Below are 8,737 nucleotides of genomic sequence, written 5' to 3' on the forward strand. Positions count from 1 at the left end.
ACAGAGAGATACAGATATAGAAATAGACACAGAGCAATAGAGACACAGAGACAGAGAAATACATACAGAGATGTAGAGACAGGAACAGAGACACACAGATACAGAGAGACAGACAGAGACAGAGACAAATAAAGAAATGGAGACAGGTACAGAGACAAAGAGAAACATAGACACCCAGTAACAGACCCAGAAAGACAAAAGCAGATAAGAGACAGACAGAGACTGAGGGAGACGACAGAGATGGAGAGACGGGGAGGCAGGGCTGTGTGGGGATAGGAGGAGGTGAGGCCCGGCCCTGAGGGCCAGCCAGGAGAGCCCGGGCCCAGCTTTCCTCGAGTGTGGTGTGAGGCCCACAAGGGAAGGCCAGAATGGGGACAGTCTCTGTCCCCAAAGTCCCCATGGCACAGCCCTGGCCTGTGGTCCCTGGGGCTTTCTCTTCACCCACACCCTCCAGAAGGTCCTGCCAAAGCTGGATGTGGGCTGCTCTTAGTGCAGTGAGCCCCAGATCCTGTGTGTGCATTGCAAACACGCTAATGCCGCGTTTCCTGTGGAAGTCCCCGGAAATGGCTCTGGCAGAAAGCCCCGTGCAGGGTGAGCAGGCGGGGCCTCCCCATCAGGTTCTGGGGTGCTGCCCAAGGCTGTCAAGCCCTGGGCCACCTGTGGAGCTCCTTTTGGGCACCCTCGGGGCATGTCCAGATGGCCCAACTGTCCCCGACTGCAGGTTTCTATCAAGCTCACGTGAAGTGTCCTATGGGCTGGGTGGCCTCCAGGGCAGCTGTGTCTCTGGATCCACAGAGTCTGTGCCTGCAGGTTAGGGGGACGGTGATGTCGATTTTGCCCACATTTCACTGAACAGAGCGTCAGGCTCCCCTGACCCTGTGGGGGGAGGGTGCAGTCTGTGGAGGCAGCGTGGGTGGGGCAGGGATGTGGTGGGCACCACGGTGGCCGGGCTGGACTAGGCCAGGCGTGAGGCTGCCTCACACCCGGGCTTTGGGCCTCTGGCTTTGCTCTGATGTGTGGACGGTCATGCCCTCCAGCCTCCTGGTAGAGGAAGTGGCCATCCAGCTGTCCATCTTCTGCATCTGCAGACAGCGTCCCCTCAGACTGTCATCTGCCCTGTTTGTGGTTAGCATCTGAGTCTGTCGGTCACGGCAGGCTGAGCAGTGACCAGGCTAGCTGGTCGAGTCCTCCACAGGGGTGGTCTCTGGACATCGCTGGGCCCTGTGGTGGGTCCCAGTGGAGTCAGGCACCTGGACCTGCCAGGCCTTCAGGGGCACCTGTGTGGCAGGCCACCTGGATGGCTCCAGTGGCCCACGGGTGCCCGGAGCCAGATGAAGGGGTGCGGGGCACCTGCTCCCTCTCCTGGGGCCTCTGCTCCTGTGTCCCTGCCTGCTCCATCAGGAGGAAAGGTGACACCCCTGGGTGGGTGGAACGCATGCTCTGCGGGAACGCTGAGGGCACGCGTGAGTGGACTCTGCAGGACACCAGGCTCAGCTCTCGGCCACTGTGACGCGCAGGGGGCCCAGTGGGCACCAGAGTGGAGCCAAGCATCTCCAACGGGATCGACGTCCCCGGGACTCCGCAGCCCTCTCATCCACCCTCCCCAAACGGGTGGCAGGGATAGACCACCGGCCAAGCCATGGGGGTCCCGCCGGGGCCGGCCACCGGGCCACAGCCCACTGGGCCCTGGCCGCCAGCCTCTGCCAGCAGGTCAGGACGATTGCCTGGGAGGCACTGGACAGCGTGGAAACACTGGGCCTGAGCAGCTCTGAACTGCAGGGACCCCATCCTGTCCCTTTGTCCCTTGGACATCACTGGGACACACAGAAGTAGCAGGTGGCGTGAAGCCCAGCTGTGCTGTCACTGTCGTGGGTTTGGGAGGGTAGAGCCAGGAGCTGGCTAGGGACTGAGGTTGGGCATCCCCCCGGGGACAGGACAGCAATCTGTAGGCCCTGGCGCTCCGCCCAGGAAGGCTGGGAGGAGGATCTCAGCACCCTGAGGGCCCTCTCCCACCCGGCCTCGGGGCAGGCTGGCTCAGGGGATGGCTGTGGAGAACCCCATCCCGTGACAAGCTGCCGTTAACCTTTGTCTCCCGCGGCTGCTTGTTCAAGGAGACGCTGCCCGTGAAGGTTGCTGAGCAGCGGCAGCCTCAGAAGTCACGGGACGTCAGGGCCCCTGCTCCCCTGCCTGTTGACTCTGGGCTGGAGCTAAGCCCACAGGATTAGCCCCCGCCCCCAGGCCTCCTGGCCATGTTTGTGTCCCTCTGTCTTCGTCTCCCAGAGCCCAGTCTCTGCCGGGGAGATACCGAGGGCAGGGAGCGCGGACACGGAGCAGGGCCGCTCTCGCCTGGCGTGGGTGTGCTCCCTGGGGGCGCAGGCCAGCCGGCCACTCTGGTCACGGGGACCGGGCTTTCCAGCACACCTGCCACAGCGGAGCCGGGCGTGTCCCTGCACTCCCACTCGGCCTGGTGGAGTCGCATTCCTGTCTGTGTGTCACTACTGCTGCCTGAAAGGGCACTTGTTGGCAACGTGGGTCTCTGAGGAGAGGCCCAGACGACGCGGGGGCAGGACAGGGTGCAGCTGGCCCTGAGTGACGATGGCGGCTGAGCCTGGGAGCCACGCAGGCAGCCCGGGTGAGCAGAGCCACGGGCGCCCACATCCCCATGGGCAGCCGGGGCGGGCCTTGCTCCCTGACCATAGATGCCCTGGCCCAGGGGCTGGGGGTGACCTGGGAGCCCACATTGTCCACTTCAGCTGACACTTGGGAAAAGAGGAGATGGACAGTGTCCTCCTAGGTAAAGGGTGACAGGTAGTTTTGTTTTCAGATTAATAATGGTGAGCAGACACAGCAGGACACACCCGTATTCCTGGCCACTTGGGCGTCTGAGGCAGGAGGATCCCTTGAGCCCAGCTTGAGATCAGCCTGGACAACCCTGTCCCCCAGAATAAAACCAGTTGGGTGCAAAGGCACAGGTCTGTGACCCTGGCACATCGGAGGCTGCGTGGGAGGATGGCCAGTTCAAAGCCAGCCTCAGCAACTTGGCAAGAGCCCATCTCAAAGTGAAATAAAAATCGCTGGGGATGCAGCTGGTCAGGGAGCCCTGGGCTCAATCCCCAGTGACTAGTTAGTCAATAAGATTGAAAACGGCCGTGCTGATCATACTCACAGCTTCTGTGAACAGGGAAGGACCACATCTAATAACATGTCTGAAAAGTGCAGAACAGATACAAAGAGATGAGAGGAAAGGCAGCGAAGACCAGGTCACTCAGCGTGTCCCAATGCCTGTACACGCTGTTACGTGTGTATGAGACACGCATGTTCACAGCACACCGCTTCGCCTCTCTCCCTGGGCTGGCAAGGAGCCTGAGGCCCTGGCCCTGAGCACTGTCCACAGGAGCAGAGCGCCAGGTGGATGTCCTCTGCCCTTGGTGGCAGTGCGTTGTGAGTCTCAGCTGCCATGACACCTTTGCTCACTGGGATGGGGTTCTCCAGAAGTGCCCCCTGGACACAGGTGGTGAGCAGGCTGGGGCGGGGCTTCTCTGCAGCCCTTGCTGGATGGGTGGCGGGAGTCATCTCCTGGGCCCTGGTGGCCTCTTTGGTTTCCGGCTGGGGTGACATTTATAGGTCTTCTCCTGCACACAGCCCTGTCCTGGAGCGATTCCCAGGGACTGGGCATATACACTTTGTCCTTTGAGAACTTGGCCAGCACGTGGGGGGCTGTGCACAGGGCCGAACACGGGGCCTCTGTAGGGCCACTTAGGGCCAGGACAGGCCCTGTGCAGTCAGATTGGGTGAGCCCTCTGCTGACCTCCAGGATGGCCCTCACCATGCAGTCCAGGTGGCCTCCAGGGCCCCTGGTGGTCAAATGCTGGTCTCCATGTCCTGTTGAGGATTGGCCCAACCCAGGGCCAGGCAGTGAGAAGGCTGCTTTCCGGGGGGGGGGGGCACCAGGAGACCAGCAGAGCTCAGGTCTGGTGCAGAGGGGGAGGCTGGGCCCAGACTCAGGGTCCCGGAGCCACCCGGTGAACCTGTGAAGTCTGTCAAGGTGGCAGAGCCAGGGCCATGCTCAGGGCTGGGGCTGGGCAGGGAGGCGCTGAGGGCCGTGCCCGGCTGCCCCAGCCTGGTGGAGGGATCCTCTTGTCTGTGCACCTGACCCCAGAGCCTTGGCAGAGCAGTGAGGCCGTGGAGCGGGGCCGGAAGGCCACCTGGAGAGACACCAAGGTCACAGCACGATCCCCACCCTAGCAACCGTTCTGTTCCTGCTTGGGCCTCTGTGGAAACCGGTAAAGTGGTCCTTGAGCAAGGGGTCCTGCATGACTGACCACCCGTCACATCGTCTTGGAGGACGCCTCTGGCCAGTGCTCTCCAGGAGGCGACCGTGCCCTGCCAAGTGTGCACAGGGAGAAGGCTGCGCAGGGGTGGGGCCTGGAGACCTGCGGCCCTTCATCCCACGGGCCTGTCCGGGCCAGGCTGCTCCCCAGATCCCTGGACCCCTGTTCCTGCCGACTTGAGCCCTTCTCCAAAGTCTCCTGGGACAACCTTCAGTCTCTTCTCCCCCAGCCTCGTTCACCGGGATCCACCCCGGTGCCTTTACCCTTCACCTCCCCACCCTCAAGACACCAGCTCAGCTCCAAGATACACGAAGCCCTTCCCCCAGCCCCTTCATGGCCCAGCCAGCCTGTCCCCTCTCACAGCCTGCCCTGTTCTGGTTGGGAGCTCTGGGACTGTTCCCGGAGCGCAGGGCTCCCAGGAGCACACATCCCTCTGCTCCCAGGTCCCCCGGCCCTGCCTCCATCCTGCCCGGGGACAAGCTGGCCCACCTCTTTCTGGTCTTCCTACGGCTGGCCCTGCGTCCTCCGCGGCCCAGTGGGTTGGGTGCAGGGTGTAGTTTGACCTCTGCCCTGCCCTGCCCAGGGCCGCTGAGGGTTTTGCCTTCCTGCCCCTGCACGGGCATCCGGAGCCCTGCCTCTGTGCATCTGTGATGTGCCCTGACCTCAGAGTTGGCCCCGGGGTAATGACAGAGCATTCCCAGGTGATTACAAGGTCTGAAGAGTGACTCTCAGGAACACGGCCTGGATTGCTGACTGAGCCCTGAGCGCCCGTTCACGACCATTGGTGTAGGCTGGGGTGTGGCTCAGTGGGGAGCAGCCAGCCTTCTCAAGGCCTCTGAGTCTGAACCCAGCATTGGGGAAAAGGAAAAGGCGCGTGGCTTGGTCTCATTTTTGGGGGGCGGGGTACCTAGATTGAACTCAGGGGCACTCGACCACTGAGCCACATCCCAGCTCTATTTTGTATTTTATTTAGAGACAGAGTCTCACTGAGTTGCTTAGCCCCTCACTTTTGCTGAGGCTGGCTGTGAACTCCCCATCCTCCTGCCTCAGCCTCCCGAGCTGCTGGGATTACAGGCGTGCCCCGCGGTGCCCGGCTTGGCTTTTCCTCTTTGACAGGCAAAGTGAGGCCTGCAGCTGTGTGCCCCGTGTTGAACCGAAGTGCCTGGAAGCCCACGGGCACATCTTGTTGCAGGAGTGAGGTCACAGTGCAGCTCCGAGGAGCCCCTGGGAGAAGGCACCCGGCCTCCCTGGCAGGCAGGAAGTGATGCCAAGCCCGTGAGCCCCCATCCTGGCTCTGCTGGGACACGGCTTGCACTCCTCCAGGGCAGCGCTGGACAAAGGCGGCTGCCCGAGCCCCCAGCTCAGCTCTTTCTGACCTGCTGCTCATCCCGGCCTCCTTCCTCACAGGGTGCGGGGCTGCCCCAGGGCTTCCCCCAGGCCCACTTGGCGAGGTTTCCTCCTCTGTGTGAGGCTGCAGCCAGGAAGGGGGCTTGCTGGTGGGAGAGCTGAGGACCGAGGCGTTTGCAGGCAGCCTGCGGCAGTGCCTTCACCTGGTGGGGCTCTGACCCCCGCAACCTCCCGGAAGAGAAGGCAGACAGCCCCCTCCCCCTGAGGCCACTCTCCACCTGCTCGGACCAGCCAAACGCCTAACGTGAACGTGAGCACCTGCCAAGCACCTCCTGTGAGCAGGTGTGGGTGCCTGAAGGCCCGTCCCACCCACCGGGAGAGGCACGCCGAGGGAGGGGCACTCGGGTGTCCCCAGACACCGCAGCCTGTGGGGCAGCTGCAGTGAGAACTGGTGGAGACAGAGGAGGAGCCTCCTGGGACAACGCCAGTGCTCCCCAGGCGCCAGCAGGACGCGCGAGTCAGGGACTGGTGGCCGGAGGCTGGAAAGACCACCTGTCCCCGGCCAGGAGGATGGAGGCTCAAGGCCCCGGGGCCCTTCTGAGCAAGGGTGCTGGCAGCATGGGAGGGCCTGCGAGGAGGCCCTGGCCCAGGGAGGGACTCAGGGGCTCCGTGGAGAGCACCTGAGACCGGTGGGCAGAGCCCCGAGTGGGAAACAGGCCAGGCTCAAGGACGCGTGGCCGGAGGGGCTGGAGTGAAGGCAGAAGGAGCCGGGCTGCTGAGCAGACCTGGCTTCCGGGGTTTGGCGTGGACGGTGGAGGTCGGGTGTGATCTTGGGGTTCTTGGCCAGGGTCCGGAGGACAAAGTCACAGTTGGGGAAGCCCGGGGGACGGGCAGGGGAAGCCCAAGGGGCAGCTGTGTGGTGAGTCAGGAGCCAGGAGCCAAATGGAGTTACTGACTGGCAGGTGCTAAGGTCGAGGGAGGATGGAGGAGGGGCCGGAGGTCAGAGTGGCAGGTGAGGTCCAGGGAGGAAGGAGGAGGGAGCAGGGTGGACTTCCCCAAGTCCATGGGGCTGGCAGGAAAGTCCTTCCTCGGCTTTCAGTGACCTCAGCCTCAGGGCTGTGTCTCTGGGGTAGGAGCCCCTGCCCCGCTCCCTGCAGGTGTGTGCTCCTCCGGGGTCCGGCTCCAGTGGGGAGCCAGGCCCCGCCCCTCCCTCTGTCTGCCCCCCTCGGGCTACCCATCTCCCCTCTTATCTTTCTCCCTCCCCTCCTCCCCTCCCGTCCAGGGGCAGGCGTGGCCGGCTATCTCTGGGACCCTGCCTGAAGACAGGTCTCTAAACTGTCCCGTCTATCTTACTTGGCCCTGGGGCGAGGCCTGACCCCACCTGGACCCTTAGTCACTGTGGCCCAGAGCCTGGTCCTGCCCTCAGTGCTCCATCAGAAAAACCTTGGAGCAAGTGCCTGGGCCACTGCCAACCTCAGCATCAGCAGTAAGACTGCCCGCAGGGAGGGCGGGGCCCTTCAGCTCCTGGAAGATTCCACCAGACTCCCCCAGGTCAAGGTGCAGAGCTGCCTCTTCTGAAGTGCTGAAAAGACAGAAAGGCCCTAGAGCCTCACGGATCGCCAGAGTGGGCGGGAAATCCAGGGCTCCTGGGTCAGTGGCCAAGGGAGGGTGCTCAGGGCTGGGCCTGCTCTGGGCCCTGGGTGCTTCCTGGAAACCTTGAAAGTGGGGGAAAGCTCTTTTAGGATGGTTTTGCCGTTCCCAGGGGCCAGGCTGTGGCGCTCCTTGATCCAGGGGTGCCCACTCCGCATGTCCTGCAGGAACTGCTCCTGAGCCCAGGAGAAATCCCACCAGATGAAGGGCCCAATGTGTGGCTGGGTGCATCTGCCTGGGTGAAGGCTGGGTGAATGGCTGGGTGGGTGGCTGGGTGAAGGCTGGGGTGAAGGCTGGGTGAAGGCTGGATGAATGGCTGGATGAATGGCTGGGTGAAGGCTGGATGAATGGCTGGGTAGCCGGGTGGGTGGCTGGGTGAAGGCTGGGTGAAGGCTGGGTGGCTGAGTGGCTGGGTGAAGGCTGGGTGAAGGCTGGGTGAATGGCTAAATGGCTGAGTGGCTGGGTGGGTGGATGGCTGGGTGGGTGGATGGATAGATGGATGGCTGATTTGGTCAATGGGTGGATGGATAGGTGGGTGGGTGAATCAATGGGTGGGTATATGGATGAATGGATCAATAGGATGTAAGGGTGAATGGATGAAGGATGGGTGGATGGATGAGTGGTGGGTGGTTGGATGAGTGGTTGCGTAGATGGGTAGATGGGTGCATTGATGGGATGAATGGATGGGTGGGGGTGTGGCTGGTGGGGGTGTGGGTGGGGAGGCAGCAGAGCTGACAGGAGCACTCGTCTGAGCTTGGAGGGGGCTCAGGCAGGGCTTGGCATCCCAGGTTTGGTTGGGGACTGTCACTCAAGCTGCTTGGGTCCAGCACTCTCCTGCTGATTCTACAGAGGGAAAGATCGCCACCCTTAGAAAGACTTTCCCTCATCATAAAGCAATTCCGTTCAGTGTAGAAAATCCGGAAACGGAAAAGGGCTACGAGTGCTGGGCCATCAGGAGGCCGAGGACACAGTCCCCACGCTGAGCGCTCGGACTCGGGCCTTGCTCCCTGGGTCTGAGCGGCAGGGGTTGGGGCCCTGGGGGCTCCAGGGAGCATCTTCCAGCCCTGTCTCGGCCCTCAGACCAAGGGTGTGCTTCTGGGAGAGGGGACATGGGGACTCTGGGCACAATGGCTCCAGGCTCCTGGCTCCACAAGGCTGCCCCACAGGGCCGCTGCTGGGCAGAGTGGCCCCCGCACCCCTCCAGCCCTGAAGATCCCAGAGTCCAGACCCTGGAGGCAGGAGTGGGGCGGGGGCCGAGCAAGGAGGAGGGCGCAGGCAGTGGAGAGGGACACTGGAGGCCTTTGGCCGTCTCTGCAGGGGGCGGGGGATGGGATGCAGTTTTCCAGAGTTCTGCTTGTTCCTGTCCAGAATGCCCAGTGTGCAGGACCGGGGGGGGGGACAGGGCTCTT

General features: G+C 62.8%; 1 long non-coding RNA gene across 1 annotated transcript; it reads left to right on the forward strand.

The window, feature by feature from the left end:
- The first annotated feature begins 982 nt into the window (after window positions 1-982).
- Window positions 983-3,144, forward strand: LOC124083659 (uncharacterized). Its single transcript, XR_006848858.2, has 2 exons — window positions 983-2,632; window positions 2,825-3,144. It is a non-coding gene; the product is annotated as an uncharacterized LOC124083659 (long non-coding RNA).
- The last annotated feature ends 5,593 nt before the right edge of the window (window positions 3,145-8,737 follow it).

This window comes from Marmota monax, unplaced genomic scaffold (genome assembly GCF_021218885.2).
Source record: "Marmota monax isolate L192 unplaced genomic scaffold, Marmota_monax_Labrador192_F-V1.1 WCK01_AAM20220418_F8-fsc00082, whole genome shotgun sequence".
NCBI lineage: Eukaryota > Metazoa > Chordata > Mammalia > Rodentia > Sciuridae > Marmota > Marmota monax.